The sequence below is a fragment of the Vicugna pacos genome, chromosome 16 (genome assembly GCF_048564905.1).
Source record: "Vicugna pacos chromosome 16, VicPac4, whole genome shotgun sequence".
Lineage (NCBI taxonomy): Eukaryota > Metazoa > Chordata > Mammalia > Artiodactyla > Camelidae > Vicugna > Vicugna pacos.
The window spans coordinates 54,546,843-54,574,619 of NC_133002.1; the positions used below are offsets into that span (position 1 = coordinate 54,546,843).

A 27,777-nucleotide genomic window follows, 5' to 3' on the forward strand; every position below is an offset into this window, starting at 1 on the left:
GGTTCCCAGCTCCAAAAGGGGAGAGCCCCAACCAGTGCCCCGTCAGAGGTGAAGCTGAACGAAAGACCAAGCTAGGAGGGGAAATTTCAAACCAACACTCCAACGCAGGAGAAGCCAGCTCAGCAGGGACGGATGTCCTGGTGTCGTCACAAGTGAGCGCCGTTACTCAAAGACGGCTCAGCCGGCCAGTGCCAGCACTGCTACACACACACACACACACACACACACCCCAAACACGGTACCCCACACAAAAGATCAGACGAGGTGCAGCCCCCAGATCCCACCTCCACTCCCAGACGGAGGCTCCCAGAATGGCCAGGCTCCGGAAGGAGAAAGGACCCAGGGCGGCCCCCGGTGAGCCCGGGGCAGCTCACTCCCCAGCAGGGAAGAGCCAGGGCCAGCAGGTGGCACGTCCCCTCCTGCGCAAGCCCCAGCGGCCGCCCTAAAGCAACGCACACGCCAGCACCAGCAACAGCCAGCCAGCGTCACGCAGAGCGCCAGGGGAGGTGTCCCCTGAAACTTCCACTCCCACACAGAGGCCTCCCAACAGACGGCCCAGGTCTCAAAAGATAATGGACCCAGAGTGGCTGCCAGTGAGCCCAGAGCAGCTCACCTCCTGGGTGGGAGAGCCCAGAGAGCGCGACGGAATTCCCAGCCTGTGGGGGCTGGAGCGACTCACCCCCAGGCGACAGCAAGTGTGGACCACGGCTCCGGTCGTGTCTTGGCTCCAAACAGCCTCGGGCTGGGGCTGGAACAGGCTCTCGGGTCAGGAACAGACACTCCGGGTTCCGCGGAGCGAAGTGCGCTCCGGCAGCCGCTGGGACCCACTGGCTTCACCAAAATTGGTACCTAAGCAAGTTTGGGTACTGGACGCTTAAGATTGTGTGCCTGACGCATGCGTTTGGAGCAGAGGAAAGTTTACTGCTGGGCCGGGCAAGGAGAATGAGGGCTCTTGCCCAAGAAAACCCGAACTCCCGGAAGGGTTTCAGCTGAGCATTAAGGGTCAGCTGAGGGAGGGGCGTCTCAGGGTCTGTGATCAGCTGTGCACAATTCTCTGATGGGTTGATTGATGGTGATCAGTTCTTAGGCATGAGAAGGCCTGGGGGCTACGTGCTCATGATCATCAAGTAGTTAACTTCTTCCATTTGGTGGTGGTTTTTCAGCATTTGAAAAACTCAGGAATTAAGCCTACTATTATCTGGGTCCTTCAGGAAGGAGCTACAGCAAAGGACATGGAGCAGGGGCCTGTTGCGGGAAGGACCCACAGAGTCTTGCTTGGTGACAGAAGCATCATTCTATTCTCCTGTTGACACAGAAGCAAGACACATATTAATAGCGGCCATCCTTTGCACCATGATTCATAATTCATAGAGCATGAGGAGATAAACTCAAATTTTCCAATAGTAAGAGGAAAATATTTGAGTGGATAAAATCGATACTTCTGTGTAATGATGTATAGTTTTGTTCTGTATGAAGGCACCCAGCCAAGGGGGTAAATGGAAGCTGAAAATTCAGCTCAAGCTTCCTTATGATGCACTCAGGGTCCAGGCCACTGCTGCCCAAAGAAAGGGTACCTTTCTCTCAGCTCAACGGCACCATCTGTTGGCCAGGCCCACAGAGGGGCTACTATATATAATCTACTATATACATACTATATAGAGACAGCCTATATTCTAACAGAAACCCTGTGTAGAATATTAGAACTAAGGGGCCTTAAGAGATATTCTTGCAAAAACAGTTAATGTTATACACAAAAGAATGAATACCAGGGGGGAGGGTATAGCTCAGTGGTAGAGTGCATGCTTAACATGCATGAGGTCCTGGGTTCAACCCCCAGTAACTCCATTAAAAATAAATAAATACGTGCAGTACATTGCAAAAAAAAGTTAATAAAATATAATGAAAAAATTTTTTAAAGAAATAAAATATAATGGAAAGTTTAAAAAAGAAAAATTAAAAAAACAATTAAGAATGAATACCAAGGCCAGCTACATAATTTGTGAGGCTCAGTTTCACAGAACGAAAATGGGGACCCCTGGTTCAGCAATCAGGGGAAAATCTTAGGAAAAGTACTCAAATTTAAACTTTTTGCCTTTCTTCTGAGCTCTCTCTCAACTTGTCACTGTGGCTTTTATTTGCTGCTGATAGTTGTTTAATGTTGTCCTAAGCAAGGAAGCTGAAAGCTGTAATTACTAGCATAACCTTCCCACTCATCTTTGCCTTGTACAATACCGGTTTTAAATACAAACGTAAGAGCACGTCACTGGTATGTGTGGAACCTCTGAAATTATACCGTTTGCATTTGCAGGTCAAACATGCATCTGTATTTCCCTGTCGGAGCCGTGGAACTGTGACAGCAAACGACCCATTCTGTGTGTTTCACTTCTTGATACACACACATCCTTTCAACACTTTCTACCTGTGGTTTACTGATGAGCGCAGAAAAACTGAAAAGGAGAGGGATTGTGGACACCACTCTCTTTTTTAGCTTTGTCATCATCTGCAGCCTAAATGTTTGGCTGATGATGCAAAGAAAGAAAGAAAAGATGTAACAGATTCCTTGGTCATTTGTATCTCCTTTCTGCATTGGAAACAGCTTCTGATCTGAATGGGAAATGTGGCCTCTGGGGAATGAGAGCCCCTGCTTGCTGAGTTGGAGATGAAACACGCTTACCTTGTATGCTTGTGTCTCCCTGGGTTGCTATGCGTTGTCCAGGGTCCACTAGAATTTTGGGTCATGGGGCATCGCAGATGCTGTAGGTGAAAAGGGCAGTGAGAAACCACAGTGGGCATATGTACTGTGCATATTTCCCCCATTTATACCCACGCTCCATTGCTCCACTGGACTTTATTTACAAGACACAAATTCAGAGATTAAATTAATAAAATTTTCAAGGCCAAGTGAAAGCAGGTCATTAAACCATGCACGGGGCCCTTCTGAGTGTGGGGCCCTGTGTGACTGCACAGGTATCGTGCCTATGAAGCTGTTACATGATTGGCTAATAACCAGACATAAATGTCTCCCAACATCAGCTCATTTCTAAAAATAGTCACCCCTCTGTATCCTTAGGGGATTGGTTCCAGGACCCCCCACAAATACTAAAATCCAAATATGCTCAATTCCCTTATATAAAATGATGCAGTATTTGGATCTTCTTGACTTTTTTTTTAATGGAGATTTATTGGGATTAAACCCAGGACCTTGTGTATACTGAGCATACACTTCTATCACTGAGCTGTACCCCCACCAATAAAATGACATAGTCGTATAAAACATAAGCACATCCTCCTATATACTTTGGATAATCTCTAGATTACTTAGAATATCTAATACAATATAACCTCTATGTAAATGGTTGTAGAGACAATGTATAAACTACATAAATAGTTGCCAGAGTGCATGAAATTTAAGCTTTGCTTTTTCGAGCTTCCTAGAATTTTTTTTTTGTTTTTTGCACCCCGAACACCTTTGATCCACAGTTGATTGAATCCGTGGCTGAAGAACCCATGGACAGAGAGGGCCGGCTCGTCTTTGGCTTGCTATGGAATGGAAGGACAGTTCCACTGAGTGAAGCAGTTCTACTCTGCTCCGCCAGCCAAAGCAACACTGCAACTTTCTTCACGCTCTCCAGATTTCCTGGGGTAGAAGTTAAGATCCCAATTTACTGTATCTTCAAATAATGGGCTACTTGGGACCAGATCCTCCGAAGAGGCTTGCTGAAGTCCATTCTCTCTAGGCTGGGGGGCAAATGAGATCTTCCCTCCCCTTCATGACAAGAGTCCTCACCAAAGAATGCTCACAAACCCCCACATTTTATATCCGCAACGTGGGCGGAGGAGAAGAGGAGGTGCGGGACAGACGGCGAGGCCTACTCTGACGGTTCCTCCAGGGTGGACTGTGTCATGCTCGCATGGTTCTGGTTTCCCTTGGCACCCAGCGGGGGCTTCCGTTTTAGCAATTCAGTGCATACACACAAGTCGTGGTTAAATAAGCATTCACAGTTGAGTCCACCTCACTTTAAAGCCTCTATTCTTTTCAGTAAAAGTCGTCTGGTTTGGTGATTGACTTTATGGTAAGAAACATACCTGAAAAAAATCTAATGCAAAAAATGAAATGCACCTTTCCTAAAATATGGGTTTTAAGGGATTGTTCTACAGGACAAGGAAATCCTTAAGAGATTCCAGTTCATCCCCTCCTATCTGTTGGCTAATATTACTGTCCTCTCAGAGTGAGAGCTAGTCCTTTCATACTTGTTGGAGATGGTCCAACCCTTGCAGATCTCAGAAAGTAACTGAAGATTTCTAGCAAAGGCCCATGCATTTTAATTTATGTGAAGAATATATTTTTAAAATTCTTAAATAGGGAACAATTTTAAACTCCATTACTTTTAGTGATACAGAACGCAAGAGAGAGTTGAGGAATTTTTTTATTCTGACTGTGGTCTCTAGTAAAATTGTATAAAATTATATTGTAGTGATTATCTGAAAAAAGATTTTGGAGGGAGCCCAAGAGTTCTCTGGTTTTACCTTGATTAGAAAATATTGAGGGTCAAATAAAAGTTAAAAGTACCTCTTAAGACTTTTAACAGAGTTATTGCTGTCCAGATTAGGGGAAACATAAATTCTAAGAAACTCCAAAATGCAAAGTACAAAAATGTACTGATCTCAGTGAAGGATGTTTAGAATCAGTTGGAAAGAAATGGCAAGTGAAAAAGGAGGAGACAGTGGGGACCAATATTCCAACATGGGAGTGGAGATGTTTGTGTGGTTCTCCTGTTTTTTCTTTTTTTAACCATTGGAAACTTGACTTGATGAGGCTAACAGTTTTAGCACAAATAGGGATAATGCTAAATGATGGTATTTTTACTGCAAAAAGACTCAGGTAGCGTTTAGAACATGCAGGTCTGGGTTCACAGTGAAGTTGGGTAAACTCATCAAAAACTATTGCGCCTCTGTGTAATGGAATTGATTATAGAGAACGTGGCTTTGCCCGGAAGTTAACTCCTTCCAGATCATTTCTGGGGCTACTAACATGAAAACTAAAAGTTACTAGTGGCCATTTTTGCCTAAAAATTGTACCGTACCCAGCTGCTCTGTTGCTGGTTCACGAGAAAGCTATCAAAATTCTTTATTTTAATCATGACGAGGAATTCCCTAAATGATTCCTTTCGCCAGTGATCACATTCACCTCTGCGTCTAATGAATGAGATGTGCTGTTTTCCCAGAAATAATGTTTTCATTACTATTAATGAGCAGCGGCTTTTATTAATCCCAGACAAAAAGACGGTTCAAGAAACATCAGGAGAGGACATTCTGGGTTTTGTTTTGCCTTGTTTTATTTATCCGCTCTAATGCTAATGATCTGGAAGAAAACATCATTTCATTATTTTTCTCCTTCCACAGTATTGTAGTGTTTAAGCAATCCCTGCAGCAGAATCCTCCTGTTTTGGAAAAGGCCCAGTAGCCAACGGCCCTAAACAGAAGTCAGTAAAATGAATCACCAACGCAGAGGAGCCTTGCTTCTGAAAATGATTACCATCCCTTTTCCACTTGTGCTTTTATAAATAACAAATTTAAGTTTTAAACGCCGTGCTCCACTTCTTTGGACGCCGCATTCATGGGATCATCTCACCTTTTACTGGGGGTGTGGGGGAGGGCCGCCAGAAACCGTTTCTGATACTGAAGCACGTTCAGTGCACTTTTGGTTCCCACGCAAAAAATTCAGTTCCTTTGAGCCATTTTCCCTGGAGGTTTCTGCTGATGTGCTTCCCTCTAACCAGCCTGCAGCAAAACAAAAACAGAAACAAAAACCTGGTTGCCCAGCAGTGCAGAAAGCGAAGAAACGAGATGACTAGTGACATGTTCTGTGCCATCAGTTTTTTGAAGATGTGATGGGACATGGAGGTTCCTCCTTGTACCTGACTCGCCCCCACAGCAAACCTTGAATGACTCTGGCCCAAGGCTGGACAGTCAGAGGCTCAATGTCATCCATCAAGTGGAACAGATAATCCCCGACTGCAGAAAGTTAGCTGCTTTTAACATTATCTGCTCTTGCCCCTCTCTGTTGAGGGTAACAAACAGCTTAATTTGCTTCTTGGAAAGTTTATTACATCACTGTAGGGTTCAGCAAATTTGAGATCCAATTAAGATGTCTTTTTAAGATTACATTTTTATAACCTAATATTGTAACTTCTAGAATATTCAACATCTTGTTTTAATTCTAATGAATATCTTAGTCACCTCACTTTATTTTTTAAAATCTATAACTTACATGTTTCAATTAGAGGAATGTTATTAGGCACCCACTAAAATTTAAAAACGGAAGTTTCCATTATTCAGGAAATAAATTTCTCAGTGAGTAGGTGTACCACTTGTCCCCCCTATTAATAAAGCAACATTATACATTCGTTTAATTGTACTTGTTGATAATCTCTACCCCAAATATTAATCCAGCCTGAATGTACTCTGTGTGTGTGTGTGTGAGTTGGTTAGAATGCACTGACACTTGCTTTAACCATCCACACCAAGATGCACTAAACTTAGCTTTTGTTGAAGACAAGACATTCTGTCTAGACTGAATTATCTGACTTACCCGTGATAACAAGAACCCTTCCTGCATCTTCCTAAAAGCCGGTGCATAATTTGCAGCATCTTTTGCACCTGTCTCAAGTAAGCACAGCTGTTGTCTCTGCACCGGACGTGGGTTTCTTCGGCAGATACTTGCTGTTCACATAGGTCAGCCTTATTCCCTGGAGCCTCAAAAGTGAAGCTCTTAGATTCGAGACCTCTGCCTCATACATGAATTCTCTCTTCCAGTTATTTGAGTCCCGGAGACTCGGAGAGTCAGCAGCATTAAAAGGAATATGGCAATATTCAGCATCTCTGTCAAAGGGTGCCCTCGGGTTTCTAAACCACTCCTGACTGGCTGGTGTTCCAAGCCGGCATCATTAAAATGAGCCATTCACCTCCCAATCTTTCTTTAAAAATCCCACATCTATTGTGTGGAATGGCTGGGCATCAAATTTATTAGTTAGATACCTGTTTGTAAGAGAACTCTTCCCAACATTACCATGTCCAGGTAGCTTTGCCTTAAAAAGTGATACTTTCCCTGCCTTTGCTGATCACAAGCCCTTTGGTTTCACAGCTCTCAACTGTTTGGTTTAGGGACCATCATCACCTCTTCACCACCTTCAGGTCTGAGGAAGCCACAGGGAGCTCCTTGGCTTGGCCCATCCTGGAGAGGCTGTGGAAGGTGGGAACGTCAGGGATGACACAGAGACAAAAGGCTGGAGTTACAGTTTTGATGGGGGAAAAAATCAATTATTTAGACCATAATTTTGTCCTTTAAAAATGGACAATGTTAGAAGATAGGACTGCATGGGAGAAAACACACACACACACACACACACACACACACATGCACACACAAAGCTAAGGAAGCAGGATGGCCCTCGTACAAAAATTTGTAATTTTGAGATTAAAGACCTGGGTTTACATTTTAGCTCAGAGTTTTACCAGATGTTTTTTGATGAGGCAGTTACCATCTCCCAGCTTCAGCTTCTCCTTAGAAAAACAGAAATGCTCTCCACCTATAGGATCAACCCCTTGCTCAGAGCAGCCATGCATCACATTGTAGTGACTGAAGTGCCAGGAAGGAAAAAGAGAAGGATGAGGTTAGTGACTCTAGCTTGGATTTTTTTAGCTGACTCAGGAATAGGACTGAATTTTTTTTAACTTTGTATGTCATTCCTTTGTCTTCTTTCCTTTTTTTTTTTGAAGTACAGTCAGTTACAGTGTGTCAATTTCTGGTGCACAGAACAATGTCCCAGTCATGCATGTATATACATATATTCATTTTCATATTCTTTTTCATTAAAGGTTATTACAAGATAAGGAATGAATGTTTAGCCAGAACTTTCTTTTGTATAATTTATTTTGTTTTATTTTATTTTAAAATTTTATTTCTTTTAGTTTTTTTGGAGGGGGTAATTAGGTTTATTTATTTATTTACATTTTTTGGGGGGGAGGGAGGTACTGGGGATTGAACCCAGGGCCTCGTTGCATGTTAAGCATGTGCTCTACCACTTTGAGCTATACCCTCCCCCCTTGTATAATTTATTTTGAATGGGATCCACTTATTAGTGATTCATTCTATAATAATAGATATTAATTACTCGGGAAGAAGACACAGTATTACGTATGTATAAAATAAATACAGGATCTAGGTAGGGCAGGCATAGCGCGACCCTGCCATCTTGTGGTAGCATGGGGTTTGACGGCGGTATCATTTTCTCAAGTATGAGTTTTAATCTAATGATATGGCCCCATGGCACCCTTCCCCCAAAATAAAGAAAGCAAAATAGTAAATAAATAACTAAACAAAACAGAAGAGTTTTTTAAATCAGCATACGCCTTATTCAGCAACGTTGGTGCTTTTATTTATTTAGTTTTTTGGGAATTAACTGATATTTTTTTTCCCCTTAAGAAGCAATCCATTGACTGACTGATTCTTTCAACAGCATTGACTGAGTGCTTTCTGTATACCAAGCACTGTGTTAGACCCTGGAGGTATATGTGGCTTAACGAGAATAGGTTTCTCTCCTTGAATAGCTCAAGATCTAAGGGAGAGTGACTGTTATTACACTGTGAAGGGTCATGACTGGGGGGTTCCCTCAGAGGAGACTTAGAAAAAGAGAGAGAAAAAAAAACTAGAGATAAATCTTAAACATTGGAAATTAATCTAGATTAATCTAAATTAATTATTCTAGAACTTAGCCAAGCAGAGTAAAACCAGGGGAAGTGGGATAAATGGAAGAAGTAGACTCAAGGCAGAGGGGATTACCATAGAAAGAGAAAGAGTAAAAACTTCAGCTCAAATGAAACAATGCCATTTCCAGCAACATGGGTAGACCTAGATATTATCATGCTAAGGGAAGTAAGTCAGACAGAGAAAGTCTTAAATGTGGGATCTAAAAAATGATATGATACAGACATAGAAAACTTATGGTTACCGAAGGGGAAAGGAGGGAGGAGAGAGGGATAAATTGGGAGTTTGGGATTAGCGGATACAAACAACTATATATAAAATAAAACAACAAGGTCCTACTGTATAGGACAGAGAACTACATTCAATAGATTGCAATAACCTGTAACATAAAAGAATATGAAAGAGAAAATATATAAACATGTAACTGAATCACTATGCTGTACACCAGAAAGTAACACAACATTGTAAATCAACTATGCTTCAGTCAAAAGAAAAAAAATTCAGGGGATAGAGTATATAGCTCAGTGGTAGAACGCATGCTTGGCATGCATGAGGTCCTGGGTTCAACCCCCAGTATCTCCATTAAAATACATAAATCAGTAAATAAACCTAATTATCACCCCAATTTTTTTAAAATTAGTTCAGTTCTTAACGAATTCACCACTCATTTGCCAGGTGTCCTGCTAGATGCTGGGACACCACAGGAGACAAGAGGCCAACATTGTTTCTGCCAAGATGAAAATTACTTTTCCCAAGGGAATTGATAGACATGAGATGAATGCAAAAAAAAAAAAAAAGAAAGAAAAAAAAAAAGGAGGGGGTGGGGAGAGTAGATTGTGCTCAGACAAAGGGATCTGCCCTGATTCTAAAGGTTAGAAAGGTCGGAAAAGACTGCCATGATGAAGTGAAATCTAATTTAAAGAATGAAGGAAGAATAAACAGTAAGCAGGTAAAAGGAGGGGATGCTTGTTTACATAACAAAAGACTGCCAAAAATATATTAAGCAAAATGACAGAACTGAAAGGAAAAACAGACAAGCTTACCAGCATCCTTGAAGGCTATAGAATGTCAGAATGAGTAGCCAGGAAATCAGCGAGGATATAAAAGACCTGACAATCAAACTGACCTACTGAACAGCATCAACAGACGTAGAAAAAGTGCTCAACACTCAACACCCATCAATCATGAAAACTGCTATTGCTAGCGTACTAGGAGTTTCCTTAACTTGCAGAAAGGAATCAGCAACAAAACAGAAAAACTACAGCCAGCAGCAGACTGAATGGTGAAAGACAATATTTTTCTTCTTGAGATCACAAGTGTTCGGGCAGCTATGTCCACCACCACCAATTCTATTCGGCACGTTGAAATAGTGATGGTGATGCTAAAAATAGAAAACCAAAATCACCATCCATGTAAGTAAATGAGACTCCACCTCAATTAAAAATTTTGCTCTGTGAAAGGAACGGCTAAGGAAATAGAAAGACAAGCCACAAAATGGGAGGAATGATTTGCCAATCACACATCTGATAAAAGGCTTGTATCTAAAACCTATAAAGATTTCTTACAATACTACAATAAGAAAAAAAAACAATCAAATTAAAAAGGGAACAGAAGAGTCAAACAGACATCACAGCAGTGGAAATATAAAGATGGTAAATAACCATAAGAAAAGATGCTCAACTTGTCAGCCATTAAGGAAATGCAAACTAAACCACAATGAGTTACCCCTATACAACTCTGAGAATGGTTACAATTAAGGGGGGAAATGATAATATCAAAGTCTGGCAAGGGTATGTATGTTACAACAGGTTTTAGAACATGTGTTTATTCATCACTGTTGAGAATACAAAATGCTAGAGCCACTTTTAAAATAGTTTATTATAATGTTGAATATAGACTTTACATTAGCCATCAATGTCCTTCCCAGACAGAACCTTCGTACAATCTCTCTCACCATCACCCCTCCTCATCCCCAGGTAAACACTCATCTTTTTCTTTAACTAAAAATGAATTTGCATTTCAAGAAATTTATACAATAAAAGCACGCAGTATGTACTTTTTAAATGTCTTTTACGCAGCATAACAAAGTGAAGATTCATCCATGTTGTTGCGTATATCAATAGCTCATTCATTTTTATTGGTAAGTGGTATTCCATGATAGGGATATAGCTTAAACTTTTAATCTGTCTTGTAACTGATGAACATTTGTCTTGTTTCCACTTTTTGACAATTACAAATAAAGCTGCTATGAATATTTGTGTACAAGTCTGTGTTTGGACACGTTTCATTTTTCTCTGTAGAGACCCAGAAGTGTAGTGGCTGGCCCATATGGTAGACACATATTTGACATTTAAAATAGACTGCCGAATTGCTTTCCAAACCGATGGTATCATTTTATATTCCCACCAACAGTAATATGAGAGTTCCAGTTCCTCCACATCTTTTCCGTCACTTATTATAATCAATCTTTTTCATTTTAGCCTAATACGTAAGAAATGGTGTTGCCCCGTAGCTTTTAGCCTGCATTTCTCCAGTGACTAACAGTAGTGATCACCTTTCTTTTCCCCCATGCTTATTTATTTGCCATCATATATCTTTTCTGGTCAAGGGTCTGTTCAAATATTCTCCCCATTCTTAACTGTGTGATTTGCAGAATCTGTTTAAAGACTGCTGGCAATCGTAGTCAGTGAGGATGCTTTGGAAAGCCAGCCCGGTGAAGTCACGTCTTTGAAATTCAGAGGGTGCACTGCAGCCTCGCTCCCATGAACACATTTCTGAAAGCTAGTCAATCAACACTAAGCTCACCTGGATAAGCACACGTTCACACGTTTATAGCTGACATCAATCACCTCCGACTGTGAAAGTCTGCCAATCCCCGGACTCTACCTCTTCCAAATCCCTATATAACATAAGCTTCCTGCCTTGCAATCGGGGAGACCATGCCTAAAAAGCACAGCTTTACTTAAGCAAGTCATAAATTCAGCTTTCTCTTCCCCCCAAATGTTGAGTGGTGTCCTCTTCCTTCAACACCACTGAACGTATCTCAAATTTATTTTTTAATGCATGCTTTGTGACTCAGAAGAAATTGCTTTTCCTGTCCTCAAAGAAAGGAAATTTCTTTATCATCATTGATGGGTGAGTTCATCCTTTCTTCACATATTGAAATATCTTCTTTGTCATGAACTAAATTCCAGTATATTCTTGATTCTATCCAGAGCACTCGATAATGGTCTTCTCTGCATTTCCCAGAAGTTGTTTTTCTTTTTTTCCAGGAAACTCAAGTGCTAATTTGCTACCAAACTCTGCTGTACCCTTCCCAGCGGGGTCTCTCTAATGCAGTCGCACATCATGCAGAAATCAGGCTGTGCGATCCAACTCGAGGCAGTCAGCTCATTCAATCTCAGAGCTGAATCCTTTCCACTCTTTTCTTTGATCAAGAAGCAGCTTCTTAACATACTCTTGGGCTTGCCCATGGAAAACAGGGACAGAACAAATGGATTGGAAGAGAGAAAAAGCGAAGAAGAAGAAAAAAATAGGTATTTTCTTTCCTGGCCAATCAGAAGGTTTTTATTCTCAATTCAGAGTCTGTGATGCTTCATGAAATCAGGGGTGTTGTGGGTTTTTTTTTTGTCTTGGATGCCTAGCAACTAGAACGATGACTCCATGTGGTCGACACTGAGTATTTGTGAGATGAATGAATGAATGAAATAAGTTTTGTCCTCCTGTGTGTATTTAGGCTAAGCACATAACAGGATAAAGCTGAGATGTTACTCTTAATTACAAGTGATCATAAAGTGGTTGGGCAGACAACTTAACAAAGAGCGTTTGTGAATTAAATATAAAGTTTACACCACAGCATATCACCAGACGAGAAATGACTATCTGCCAGTCGAGTGGTGCAGACCAGGAATACCTGGAGACGTATAAAGAACAGTGGATTTCAAAAATCTAGGCTGGCTGGACAGAGGTCTACACCTGGACTCGAAACGATGTGGGTTTTTTAAAAACATGAAATTCTCACTTCCGATTTCCTTAGACATGATACGTGTTGCTTCCTCCTCCAATTCAATTTTTTCATTAAGTAGCACCTTCATCCCTTAGTGCTTGAATCCTCCCACTTCCTGGCCAATATCTCCTGGTAGATCCCATCTCAGGTAAGAGATGCTCCAAGGCCAATCAGAAAAGAATAAAGAAAATGTTGTTCCCAGATTTTTTTTTTAAGATGGACTCAGCATATTTTCATTCGGTTCCTCCAAACACTGTAATTTTCTCAATATTCTTAAAATCTTTCAAGCCTTGAAAATAACCTCATTAAGAATATGATAGTTCATTGCCTAGAAGATACATTTATTATACTCAATTTCTTGTTGCTCTTGTTGTTTTATTGTTATTAAAATAATAATTCTAGTAGGGTATAATAATCTAGCACATTAAAAAAAAAAACCAGAAGAGATTAAGGAGATATGGTATGAAATGTGATGTGGTATCCTGAATTGGATCCTAGAACAGAAAAGGGACATAAATGGGAAATCCGGTGAAATCCAAATGTGGTCTGAAGTTAGTCAATAGCAATAATTAATAGCAATGTACCAAAGTTTGTTTCTTAGTTCGGACAAATGAACCACTGAAAAGTTAAGATTTTCACATAAGGGGAAATTGGATAAGGTATACATGGGAACTCTTATATTATCTTCACAAAATTTCTGCAAATGTAAAATTGTTCCAAAAATACGTTTATGAAAAATTAAACGTATAACCATACATTTCAGTAAACGTATTAGAGTGACTTTTCAATTATCTTGTCACTTCTAAAATGAAACTATCGTATTCATTATGTTTTGTTCACTCTGTGTAGTTCATTGAAAGTTCTCAAGAAATACTTGCCAAGTCACTCAATTACAAGTTATTTTCGGTTTCCAACACAAAAAGAAAATTGTATTCTCCACTCTGGCCACTAGAGTGGAGTATCAGCACATCACTGAAGACTCGTTCATCATCAATAGGGAAAAACTACCATCTGAAAACTGCTGACATTTGAAAAATGTTCAGATACACGGGAAAAGGAAGAACCCCTAGTATTGTGATTAAGATCAAGAAAGATCTGAACTGACTGTGGAGAGGAATCCCGTATATACTGAGATATACAGGGAAAAAAATAATAAAAGTGGAAAAAATTTCAGCCATTTATTTAAACATTTCCAGACACGGATATAAGTGCAGTTGGGGAGATAGCACACATCTGGAGAATTAAGGGACATCTATCTTTCCCCAGACATTAGTGAAGCATGCAGTGTCTGAAACCACCACGGTACAGAAGGCTCAACTGATCAGTAGGGTGCCGTCAGGGCTAAGTGCGGGAGAACCGTTTAGACACTTAGAGGACCAAACGGCATTCCTCCTGCCACTTTCTTTCTTACACTTCCCATCATTCAGGAAATAAAAGTACTTTCTAGTATCAGCCAGTGCAATGTGTAACTAGGAAGGCAAACTTAAAACCAAAAAGGAATTAGAATGTATTTCTGTGTCCAAAAAAAAACAGGTTGCTTTGTAGTTTCCAGTTTGTCAATTGCATTTTTCAGTTTGAGTAATTTGGACATCTGTCATATTTTGGATACTATACCGATCAGATTCTCTGTAAAAACTCTCTCAATAAAGATTGATACCACTATCAGAGGAAACCAGAAATCTTTCAGGAAGATTATATATTAGACTTACACAGAGTGAAGTCTTTGTGGATTCACTGCCTCATACCACATGGTTTAGACGTGGACGGTGCTGAGAGATGCAAATAATGATTCACTCTTGTCCATTTTCGGATGCAAGCTTTTCGATATGTGTTGTGTGTCCGTGCTGCTTTACCTGCTTTTCAAGTTAAAAGATGCTAGAGGTCTGGGAGATTATTCCTGTCCCAACTGTAAGGAAAATCCATAGACCAGGGAAAGGTGTAACTATAGACACTCACTCTTTTTAAATAGAGAAAACTTACTGGCAATAGTTGAGAAACAAGGGTCCTGACACTGACATTTTTACTGCTGAAGAAATTATTAACATGCAACATGATTTTTTCCTAACAACAGGGCCTACTCGTTTTTATTTTTTGTGCATATTCTCTGCGGTTGAAATTTAGACAATGTTTGAGCAATGTTTTCCCTGTCGATGGCCAACCACATACAAATCTCAGAAAGAGTCACTTTCTCATGAGTGATCTCCAATGACAACATTCCCTTTTATACTCCCCTTTTCTTTATGCCCATATCCACCTATTTACTCTAAATCCAGGATATCTGCAGCCAAAATTCCAATCGGTGGCATTTCCAAGACTGACACTTAATAGATCAGGACCTTTAATGCCTGAGGCTTAGGTGTGTCATTAAAAAGTATTTTTTTCAGGAATGTTGATCATTCTGTGAATCAGTCCTTTCTGCATAGTGGGAAATTGCCTCTTCTTACCAATTTCCCCACACTAATTAATCAACAGGTACAGTTATAAGCAAATTCCTTGCCAGTCATTGGACAGTTGCAAGACAGCATTTTTGGGGTCAGATACCTGGATAATGACTTGTGGACATTTTTTGAGCCAGAAAGACAAAGAATAGTAAGTACACTGGAAACTTTCTGCAGGCATAAGTCTCCAGTGGAATTCTGTGGATCTTCCACTCAAGCAAGGGGGAAAGGGGCAGTCCTACTGAGCTCTTCGGCAGGGAGGAAAATGAGACGCTGGGAGTGGGGCTCCTGACCCAGTGGTGGCACCTCCACCGTGCTGTGATTCCTCAACGTACTCAGACTCTTCCTGTAGATGTTACCCTTTGTAACGTGTGTTACAAATAAAAGGAAGAAAGTATGTATCTAGATTGCCTTTGTTGTCGTTCTGTTTTGTTTTGTTTTGTTTTGTTTTTCTTTCTACAACAAAAATCTTTAGACCCTTGACGAAGTCTTCAAGGCTTGTCTAACACACAGGAGAAAATAATGTTTCATTCCATCATTTGTATTTGGAAATACATCGGGTTTGTTTGGAGATAGGCAAAGTACTCCAATAAATAAAATTTTAACTTTTTAACTTGTTTTTTTTTTCTGATATATGTCTAGAATTACAGAATCCTCCCACCAAAAAAAAAAAAAAAAAGAAAAGAAAGAAAACTTTTTTTTTTGAAGAAAAGAAAAGGAAAAAACGTGGAAATGGTATTGCCTTATTTTTTTTTTTTTAAGAAGCATTTCTTGATTGGCTTCTTTTCAGGTCTGTGTATACGCTATTTAAAAAAATAAACTAGAGCTAATGGATTTCTGGAACAACAAGAACCAAAAAAAATTAACAAATTTCGGAAAAACTAAAAGAGTACCTGATGATTTTAACTATTAACCCCATCATTCAGGTCAGTGTTCTCGTCTACATTGTATGTTTGTCTCATTGTCATAGACTGATTTTTTAAGTGCATCTCGTTGTTCTTAATCATTGTCTAAGATTCTTTGAGAGTCTGCTTTTCCACCCACTTTTTTCTCCTTGATGCAAGACAACTTCTTAGAAGAGAAACAATCTAAACTGTCACAGAGCTAAACAAAATCTGTGGAAAGTAAACTGTGATTGGAGGCACCCAGAAGTTTTTGTTCTGTAAGGGTATGTGTTTAGAGGTCTCACTCTGAGGCACAGATGTTTCTTTGCCGGCACATAGTTTATCCCTGAGGGAGAAGGAGTAAGCAAAGGAGAAATGATGATGAATGTGGGCTTGTGGCTGCAGAAACCTCTTTCCAAAGGGCTCACAAACAAAGGCCAGTTGAAAATTCCGTGGCCCTCACTCTCAGACCAGGTGAGCTCGCAGAGTCCCCGCTTCCCCGGGCCATGCCTAAAGTAGGCTGGGCCATCCCTGAATTCGCAGCCAGGGTGGTCGTCTGTGTGCAGAATTTAAAGCAAACAAGGGCAAGCTGTAGCCAGATGTGGGGGCTTTCAGGTTCACTGACGGTTCCTGGGGTACTTGGAGCCAAAGCAGCTCACGCACGCTCCTGCTCTCCACCAGGGAACATGGGGACGCAAAGGCCAAAGGAATCTCACCAGCCCCCCTGGTCCCAAAGATGGTCTTCTAATGCCACAAAACATACATATTCGCTCTTCTCCAAGACTCACAAGGAAATGCAAATGCTTTTGAAATATCAGCATCTTACTGAATCTCAAACTGCAGTAGTGACTCTGATAAGTCAATAGCTCCACGTGATGGCCAGTCATAACATTTCGTGGGAGATTATTTCTATGAGCTCACTTGTACGTGGGTTTCTAGAGATGTGGCATCAGTCCCTTTTACTTGGTGGAGAGAATTTTTGTCATTACATCTTTGGAAAAATAGAAAGTTCTTTTCCAAAGCATCTAATTTGATCTCTCCCTCTTCTCCACATACCCAACTCCAAAATCAATAGTTTTATTTGTTCTACAAATTTATGACCTGTTCTTCTTTAGTTTCGACTTTCTCAGTGAATTCAAATCTCACCGTATCAGCAAGCAAAACCCAGGAATTATAAAAAGCACATTCATGAGCATGGTTTTGTAATGTTAAATCCAGCTCGCACATGGATTGACATGGGAAGACGTCATGTTCTTGTCTTGCATATGAATTCAGGGAAGATGTGGAATTCAGTTCTATTAATTTCAGAGGCTTCAGCCCCACACTGGTTCAGGGGCTGAGGGTCATTTGCTTCTTCTATCTTTCTTTGCTTTTTAAAATTTTTTAAAATTCATTTTAATTTATTTTATTTATTTTTAGGGAGGAGGTAATTAGGTTTATTTATTTTTATTTGTTTATTGTTTATAGGAGGTACTGGGGTTTGAACCCAGGACCTCGTGCACGCTAGGCACATGCTCTATCACTGAGCTATATACACCTTCCCTCTATTTTTTTTTTAATTTAAAAAATTTAATTTCAGATGAATAATTTCATCTCTATGTCTTCATTTCTACAATTACATCCTGGATAGGGTGAAATAATTATTATGATTATAATAATAATTAATATATAATACAATATTACACTTATTATTGAATACAACAACAAATTGATTTTTACAAATAGGCAACTTCCCAAGTGGATATTGAATCTACCTCTGAGTCCTGAAAATGTTACTCATGTTCTCTATGTCCTGGTCCAAATGAAACCAAATTTCACTTTTACCTCATTGGGAGTCTGTTTACTGAAGTCGCTAAATCACCCTGTTTCTGACCTCGGCTAGAAGTTCAAACCCTTTTTCACAGCCATTAACTTTTTCAGCGTTCCACCAAGCAGATGTGCGCTCTGTGGCTTAATCTTTTCCATACCGGGTGCGAGAGCGGGCTTCCACCTGATGTGGGCTTTGCTACAGCATGAAAATCTCCTCCATTAAATCCAATTTGCTCAGTTTGTTTTTATCTGATCAATTCAAACTAATATTTTTTTTTTCCATGGGAAAATCTTCAGTTCGCTCAGGAGTTAAAATAAGAGATACGGAAACTGCTATGGTGTGGCCACAGGAATATCCTTACAGGGAAGTCCTCTGCGCGTCCCTCCATCCCACATTTCTTCATACCTTTGTTAAATTCACATGTGAATCACATTTCACACGTGAGAGTCACAAACGGTCAATGGCATCCAAATGCCTTGTAATTAGCACAAATCTTCACTGTTTCTGAATCACTTTTCACATGGCACTGTGTCAAAGGCTACGTTTGCATATTATAAACGGGAAAGGAGAGAGGTAAACCAACAAAATAAGGAATTGGAGGCGTAAGCTTACTTTTTCCCCCACACAGGTAGAAGCAGACTGCATTCTGCTGTTCAGACTGGCAGTCATTATTTCATCTCTTTTTAAAAGAACTATTAAAGGCTAGCATTTGTATTGCTTATTGCCACACCCCAAGGGCTAAGATATTTGTTTACGTTGTCTGAATTACTTCTTACAAACATGATGAGAGGCATGAATTCTGATCCCATTCACTAGATGAGAAAATGAGAAGTGTTTTAGGAAAACAAGTGGGCCTCCTCTTCTCTTCTGTTGGAGACTTTACATATTTCTCAGTCTTTATGTTGATATACGTAATAATAGGAAATTCAGAAGCACAGAATACTTGTTTTGTATTTCTTTGGGGAAAACAAAACCTTACTTTAACCTTGATTCTTTTAGGTCTAAAATGATTTCTTTCAGACTCTTAATGGTTTAGTTATTCCTGCAGAAAGGTTGCTACGTTTGTTCTTTGAGTCTGCAGAAGGCATGGCTTGTAACTTCTCTGCCTTCTCTCAAATATGTCATCTGTAAAGAGATACGTGAAAAATGTGTGAAGATGCAGGTGACTTTTGGAATCTCCTGGGCCCTACTGTTTCTTAGGAAAAAAAACACAATTGATTCCCAGCTGATCATTCAAAAATTGAATTCCTCCAAATTAACTCTCTTTCTAATTGGAGGTTCCAGCTGCCATGGGATTGAGTTTTCCTGTTGTTTACTTGTCCCCAAAGTCTCTGTAAAAGATTTTATTTCTCTGGGCAACCAGCTGGTTTTTCACATAGATCAGGTCAATTAATTTGACCTTTGTTTCAATATGAAATGCATAATAAAAGCTGGTGCCCCATAGACCGGATGTGGCCTTTCAAAAAAAGCTACTTGCCAGGACAGGGAACAATAATTTATTACCTCATAAAGCCCAGTTGAAATGCTTGTTTCTGAGCATGGCAATGACTAGAAGCCTGTGTGTCTTTATTTATTTAGTTTTATTCTCTGCAATGGAGCGATGGGACAAAGAACTGAGCACCTGCACTCCTGAAGGATGGGAAGTGGCCAAGGCCAAAAATAGGGCTGTTGTTTCTTTAAGGAGCAGCTAACACCACTTGGATTTGCCTTTTTTCTGCTGCTTGTTTTCCCCTGACAAAAATTCATAAATACGGCCTCAGAGGGTTTATCTTGACTCTAAGAGCTTGTTATTTAAAACGTATTTCATAACTCAGGGCTGGAGAAATGTGTAAACTCCTTGTAATACAAGGTATGAAACAGAATATTTTATTTTATTTTGGGTTTTTTGATTGTTTTTTTAAATTGAAGTGTAGTTAATTACAACGTGTCAGTTTCTGGTGCGCAGCACAATGTCTCAGTCATGCACATACATACACATATTCGTTTTCATATTCTTTTTCATTAAACGTTATTATAAGATATTGAATACAGTTTCCTGCGCTATACAGAAGAAATTTGTTTTTTTGAAACAGAAAATTTAAATTGATATTTACGATGGATCACAAAATGATTAGTGTTTGCAGTTTGAGGGATGGATCTGAGAATCCCATTTTTAACAAATTTATGAGGATGGGAGCTTTTGTCTAGTTTAGCCTTCCTTAAACTGTGTCAACCCCTATTCTGTATGGCATTAGCATCCTTCATATGTGGTACGTCAATTTGTTGTAATTGGCATTTGTGCCTAATTTTATACCATATTTTAAGCAACAATGGATGAACCCCTTTTACCTAAATCTTTGATCGCATCTCTAATTAAGTCCAAGAAATGGGCTAAGTCAAAACATATACATATTTTAAGACCTATCAATGAACACTTTTCTCAGTGTAATTCATCATCTCCAGTCACCATCTATTTAGGAATCTATTATTTTAACTGTTCTTCTGAAGTAAGCTCTTTGGTGTACCTTCAGTTTTGGGTAAAGTGTACTGTGGAAAGGAAAAAAAAAGCATTTGCTTCTCAAGATGCGTACTTGCTCATAAAAAAAAATCTTTTCTCAGCTCTGAGGATGCACTTCTTGAGAAGATTTTTACAGACATGGAGATGCAATGCTTGGAAAGCCAGTGGTAACTTTGCATGAAGAGCACTTTCTAAGCGACAGTGCAGTGAGATGGGTGATCAGGTGCAGTGGAGAGGTTTCCAGTCTGAAAGGCACCAGGGGCTTTTTGGGTAGGAGAGGAAAAAAATACCACCACCGGGGTTAGGGTGGCTTTAGAAAGAGCATGGAAAGGAAAATGAAATGGTACTGAAAGCAAACAAACCTATTTCAAAATTTTTGCACAGCAACTCCCGTGGGCTTCTGGTGAGAATGTAAATGAGAACCACATTTCTTGAGGGCCGCTGGCAATACCTATCAGAAGGCTTACACAGCACATACACTGTCCTAGCAAGTAGCAGTTAGCCTAGGAAACACATCACAGCTATCCCAAACAACTATTTTAGCAGAAATAACTAATGCTGATAAAAATGTATTGATATTTTCACAGAGTTTTCATATACAGAGAGCTAGACAGACAATCTGTACCATGCATTTTGTTTGCAACCAGCTTTCTAAATGTTTTCACCCACATACTAATAATGGTTATCTCAGGGTCATCATTTTATGTGATGCTAAGTTTTCTTCTAAGTTTTCAAAGCGTCAAGACACAAAAAAACATGTTCTGTTTTTTAAGGAAAAGCCATCAACAAATGCCATTTTGCAATTTCTAGGATGGCTCAGTATTCGATCATTAAAGAGGGAGAAATCTCTTTTTTCCAAATTCCTTCATACAGGGCTCCCCGTGGCCCCTTGCCACCAAGATCTGGACCTAGGGCTAATGTCATTAGTACTATATTTTAAATACATTTTAGTTAAGTAGACTTTTTGTTGACTATATTAAGAATCTAACCACAATTTCTATCATCATGTCCATGGGGAAAACCATGTTCCAAGTTTCAAAGAGCTGACAGGAAAACAAATCCAAAACAGCTTGCTTGTATGTTGGAAGATTTTCTACATATATACATATTTTTTTTCGTTCTCACGTTTACTCCTGAAAACTAGCTGGTACTGAGAAGTCATTAATTGCCGTAAGAGTACAATATACCCGCAGCCGGAAATTGTGGCCTGGACTGTTTCTGACCTCTCGTTAAGAAAGGTTTTTTTTTCTAGATCTTTGTCCTGTAGAGAGCAGTCTTTCTATGGGGATTTCTTTATTTACTTTAAAGGTTGTCAATCGAAACCACAAATGTATTTTGATGTATGTATGAACTACGTCCGACAGAAATCAGGAAAATCATCTCTGAGACTGCTAAATTCTCTCTTCCTCATTACTTTCTTTGATGGCAGGAAAACCTCAGAACAGCAGTCTCCTTCCAAAACTCCTATTATATTTATCTCCTGAGATCTAGCTAGCTGAAAAAAAAAAAAAAAGACTGTTATCTGACTGCTTGAATAGATCCTATTGCAACAAAAACTCACCCAAATATTGTCAGATGTGTTCCAGCCACAAACTTCAGGTAACAAGCTGAGTTTTTAGCTGTCTGTGTCCAGACTTCCCTAGATGATTCTTGACAATAATTGGGGCAGGTCAGGAAGAAGAGGTTAAGATACACAGCACTGAAGACAGAGAAGGAAGCGCATAAAAGCCTTGTGAGTCTCAGGAACATAAAACTGTCAGTTGTGTGCTGCAAAATTCTCACGACCCCAAAGCTGAACTTTGTAAATAGGCTTGGCATCAAACTCTTGCCTGGAGAAAATAAAGAGGAAAAGAAAGGGAGAAAAAAAAAAATAAAGACCCTTGCCCTGCTTCGACACACACACAAATGAACACACATATGATGCGTGGGCACTGCTTAATTTTGTAAAGACGTGTGTAACTGGCCTTCTGCACGATGAATTACAGAACCTCATGCTACTGCCCACGGGATGAAAGCAGGGTTCTTTCATTTGAATTGTGCTGCTCAACCAGGCTTTTACTCTCCTGACTAGACCGTGTTAGGCTGAATGACAGAATGATTTGTATTGGCAAACCACCTCCAGCTCCCGTTTTTTGGAGAGGCTACTTCTAATATGTGAGTCTTAGCAAAACCCCCTAATATTTGAGGAGGAATATAAATCTATGATGAAAATCATGGGCTTGGTTGATTTGAGTCTTAAATTTGACTAATGTACTCCTTTGAAATCGAATTTATTTTGTTTTGATGTGTGTTTCTTCCCTTTAAGACGGTCAAAAAATAGTAGGTTCTGCCTCTTTCAGTTATTGTGGGAATGGAAAGACATACACACCAAGTGACCACATATATCTGGAAAGCTTAGCTGGGTGCCTGACCCCCAGTAAGTACATGATGTATGTAACCAATCTAATGATGATCACTGTTGTTATTGTTAAGAGAGTATTGCTCATTGAACTCAGACCTGGTAAGAATCAATCCCTAGGTGTGTAAACTTGAAGCTGAGCTATTTCTATGTTTTCAGTACTAAAAAAGGACTCTCTTTAATGCACAGCTGCCCTGGTACATTCCCTAGTTAGGAATTTGAACCAATGTCTTTGTTTACCGCAAGGATGGAAGTTTTCATCCAATGGCTTAGAACTCATTTTCAAACATGACTGCTGTAGCACTTTACGTCGGTTTTATCCTATTGCATTTAAATACATTTTACTGCCGGTCATACTGTGAGATACAATGGTTATGGTATCCACAGCAAACGAACAGCTGAGAAATTCAACATAGGGATGTGAACCGGGATCTCTTTGACTTTTTAATGTGAAGGGTCTTATGTACCTTAAATGTGAATTGGAATATTTCTATTTCAACAGTGAATGTGTTAGTGAGTCCAAACTCACTCTGCTTGCCACATGACAGGCCAATAAATTGGGAGATGGGGTGTTGGGACAAGGAATAACAACTTATTTTCCAGAAAGCCAGCAGACCAAGAAGATGGTGGATTGATGTCCTGGAGAACCATCTTCCCCAAGTCAGAATTCAGGCTCCTTTTATACTAAAAGGGGAGGGGGTGTGGTTGGTTGTTGCAAACTTCTTGGTGTCGAAATCCTTTGTTCTTGCAGCTGTAGGTCAGGTCATGATGTTCCTGTAAACCTCCAACAAGACCAATGTTATTCTCTGTTCTGCAACTTTTTATCTCTGTATGAATGGAGAAATGTTATACACTTCAAGGTCGGAGCCTCAGAGCTCTCCTGTATACTTCAGGCTCTAGGCAACATTCTTTTACAAAAGGTGCAGAACCAGCATGACTAAGCACCGGAAACAGAGCACAGGGTTAGAGCCAAAGGAACAGATAATATATGGAGTCAGATTTGTCTTCCCTGTTACAAATGTGTCTTTCTGTTTTTCATAGAGGAAGTAGGTAAGCCCCACGGATAAACATCTTGGAAATTTCTGTATTGTAAAATTAATATGCCCTAGCTAGTAACACACTTGTTAATAATACATTCTCTAGTCCATGGGTGTTTGTTGAGATCGGCTTTGACATTTATCAAAGTTATTTTCAATACTTTCAAGATCACAGATTCAAACTTACATCAACCTATTACTTCCTCAACTAACTCAATAAATCTCTTATGTCTATCATTTTCTAATATTTTCTATTCTACAAAATGGCTTTTTTTTTGTCTTAATCTTTTTGAACACTGGTTTATAGTGGACATTGTTCAATGCTTTCTCTCCTCGCTTGGGACTGACGTCTAGTTTTTGTTTTCCTGGATTTTATTTTTTTCTTTCAATCATTTAATTACCTTTTAAAATATCCCCTGAAGTAGACTCATTCCATGTGTGATTTCAAAATGAGGCCACAAGATTCAATGTGCATATTTCCCCACAACATGCTGTAATTTCACCATCAGAAAATTACCCCTTGTACCCCATGCCAACTTTGACCTGTGACTAAATGTTCTGCCTTTCTGTCCACATGGGTCTGCTATTTCCTTACCAAGATTCTGTATGGTAGACTTCTGTGTTACAGAATCATCAATAGGCCTAATAAAAACATGCAAATATGCATCTTTATCTCCCCCCATTTTCTCTCATCATGTTTTTGTTTGTTGTTTATTTGCAATTCAGTAGATAATTTTTCTACTTCTCTGGTGCAAATCTATCTTTATCTTCTCTGTTCCATTTCATCCCAAATTCTTAAGGATATTTATTCACATCAGTGTTGTAAGGATTTTCTACTAGAATTCACTGCTGTCTTTATTTTAATATCTTTTTATCTACTGGGTTTTCATTTCCCTTTAAACACAAACAAGCATAGTAGACCTTTGTTGAATAAATGAATAAACACATGTTAAGTATTGGTGGCTTCTATCAGTCACCCTGTTTCAGGAATCAATTAAAGAATGTGGCATCATAAAGAAGCAGGTATCTCTATGAAGAACTTTCAAGAGGAAATCTATGAGGTATAAGAATGTTTACCAGTCATTCAATTTATTTAGTTACTAACTTGTCTAACCCCTAAATTCCAGGGTTTGTTTTGCCTTTTGCCAATTTCCCAAACACCTAGAAATTTATAAATTTGAAATGTGTTTGAAATCTGTAGTCTGAAAATTTCAGTAAGTCTTTCCATGTCCTTGGATAACTTGGAAGATGTAGTCTTTATGAAAACAGAGTAAGACTGGAAAACTTCCCCTTTTTATAAAATATAAGAACAAAGCCTTTAGGAAGACTGCAAACTCTTTTCAGAAGATGTTTGTTTATAAACATTTATGTAAATTGTTATTTTTTTTGTTTGAATGTATGTTTTATTATAATTATTTTTTTAGAGCAATTTTAGGTTTACAGTCAAATTGAGGAGAAGGTACACAGATGTCCTATAACCCTCCTGCCCCCATCCCTGCATAGCCTCTCCCATTATCAACATCCCCCATAGGAGAGGTGCCTTTTTTTTTTAACAATTGCTGCACCTACATTGACACATCATAATCCTCCAAAGCCCATGGTTTACCTTACGATTCACTCTTGGGATTGCACGTTCTACGGATTTGGACAAATGTTTAACAACATGTATCCATCATCATGGTATCATGTAGAGTAGTTTTACTGCCCCCAAACCATCCACTCCATCCATTCATCCCTCTCCACCCACAACAATCCCTGGCAACCACTGATCTTTTCACTGTCTCCACTATTTCGCTTTTTCCAGAATGTCATATAGTTGGAATCATACAGCATATTTTGGGGTGACATACGATTTTCTTCCATCTGGATTTTTTTTTCTCTTTTTCTTTTATTTTCTTTGAACACTTCAGTTCTGCAACTTAATTGTCCCCTTTTCTTTTATTGTGGTTAATTTTGCACTTGTTTTATCTCACCAGCTCCTGATTTTTAAACAATCTATATTAGTTTTCAGAAATATAAACCCTCCAAAATGTTAGCAAAATAAAAAATGACCCCCAATCACACCATTCATTGATGGTCTTTATGTACATGTCTGTATATTTCATTCTTTGTTATAAGTGTGTATTTGTGTACATGTGTGTAAGTCAACCAAGTCACTAATACTCTATATAATTGGAGTCTGTGCCAGTTTCTTATCCCTATTCATGCATTTGCATCCTGAATATCACCAGCTGACTTGCTCCTAGAACGTATTTGTCTGTATTTACTCCTGGACCACTGAAATGCCATTCTTTTATATCATTCCTTCAGCCTGGAGCATCCTTGCAACCTCCCCATCCCTAAGTTGAATTAGGCATCCCTACTCTGCAGGACCAAGGTACCTTTGTATTTCCTTGTTATATCAAAGCACATTTCACACAACTGTGAATTTCTTACCTGTACATCTCTTCGGCTACATGTAAAGCTCCATAATCAATTGGTTTTTGTTGTTGGAATATGATGAGTAATATGTGTTCACTGAGTATCTGTTAATCAACTCTATGTTTCATAGCCCTTCTATCTTAAAGAGATGCATCAATGCAGCAATGAACATGCATTTCCTCACAGTCTACTGTATAACTAATCCTATGCTAGTTGCTTATCATACAAAAGAAATAATGGCCATGCTGAACACAAATAGGGGAAAAAGTAGGTTTGGAATCAGAAGGCTTAATTATTTGCTACATGTGTTTTGAGCAACATGAATAAATTCTTTTTTTCTGCATGTTCTGGATGAGAAAACTGAGATTAACGCCTGCCTCATAATACCATTTTTTGAGAATTTCCATAATTACTGCTTTCAAAACCTGAGGTCCATTGCTAAGAAATACTAATATTGCTGCTATAATTTAGCATATCAATATAATTACAATTCAATTAATGCAGCATAAAGCATTTGCAGCCTTTCTGTCTTACTGACAATTTAACACTCCAATCTATCTTTCTTTTAGCAAACTCATAAATAAAATCTAGAATATGAGATTCAATCCTGACCTCTTATATGTTACGTGTTTGTACTTTCTGGAAACCTCGCTAATGCTCCTTACTGAATTTGATTTCTGACAAAAACAAAGATGTTGCCTGAAAAAAATAATACAGCTGATAAGACAATTTTAAAAAGAAACGGTTTGCCTATAAATAGTAAATCAAGGCTATAAAAAAATTAAAAAGCACAGTATTTGGTTTTAAAGTCTTAACTTTAGAGCTTAGATTGGTTTCTGATATCCAAGGAGTTACCACTCCACTGCTTTCCTTACAGACACACTTTCAGGGTCTCTCATTTTCTTAAACCACTAGTCCAGTGTTGGCAAGATCTCTAGAGTGATCCTTTTGGGATTTATAGATCTCCAGAGAAATCTGTATGAATCCTGTGAGTTCTAATATTCATTCTGCTTATTTAATATGTAGCTCAGTATTTTCAGGTTTTAGTTGCCTTTTAGCAATTAATTTGTCAGACATTTATCTTATAAAATACGTCCCAGTTAACCATTATTTAGCACTGCAATCACTATCTTCTGTTTAAAAGTGTTCTCAATAAAGTTCAAACAGTGTTTCCCTCCTACGGTAAATTTCAGCATTCCCTTGTAACTCAGGAATTCTCAGGGATGAAGTCCTGCTTTAATTAGAATTGAGATTTGTAAAGAAAGAGACTAAGCACAGGAAGTTATTAGAATAACAACATGACAGCTGGAGAAGCTTCAAATGGCCTGATAGGACATCGTAATGGATCCCAAATGTTTTTATTGTTTTCTTCAACTTCTACATCTCCATATGAAAGCTAAAGAGAATAGTTTAAGCTGAAGTATTATCTCATTAGAGCAGGTAAACAAAGACTCTTTTAAAAAATGACCAAATATAAAAAAAAAAAGTTTTTAAATAGAAACATTTTAATAAAATCTTT

The 27,777-nt window shown here is 39.0% G+C and overlaps 1 long non-coding RNA gene and 1 other non-coding gene across 2 annotated transcripts in view; one reads left to right on the plus strand and one right to left on the minus strand.

Annotated features, from left to right (window-relative positions):
• Positions 1-1,772: 1,772 nt before the first annotated feature.
• On the plus strand, positions 1,773-1,845 carry TRNAV-AAC (transfer RNA valine (anticodon AAC)). Its single transcript has one exon. It is a non-coding gene; the product is annotated as a tRNA-Val (tRNA).
• A 3,793-nt stretch (positions 1,846-5,638) lies between these two features.
• LOC140686193 (uncharacterized) overlaps positions 5,639-27,777 on the minus strand; it is a 70,867-nt gene continuing 48,728 nt past the window's right edge. Inside the window, exons 3-4 of the long non-coding RNA XR_012059812.1 lie at positions 21,964-22,231; positions 5,639-5,781 (exon numbers count right to left, since the gene is read on the minus strand). This is a non-coding gene — a long non-coding RNA (uncharacterized lncRNA). The remainder of the gene's footprint in view (positions 5,782-21,963; positions 22,232-27,777) is intronic.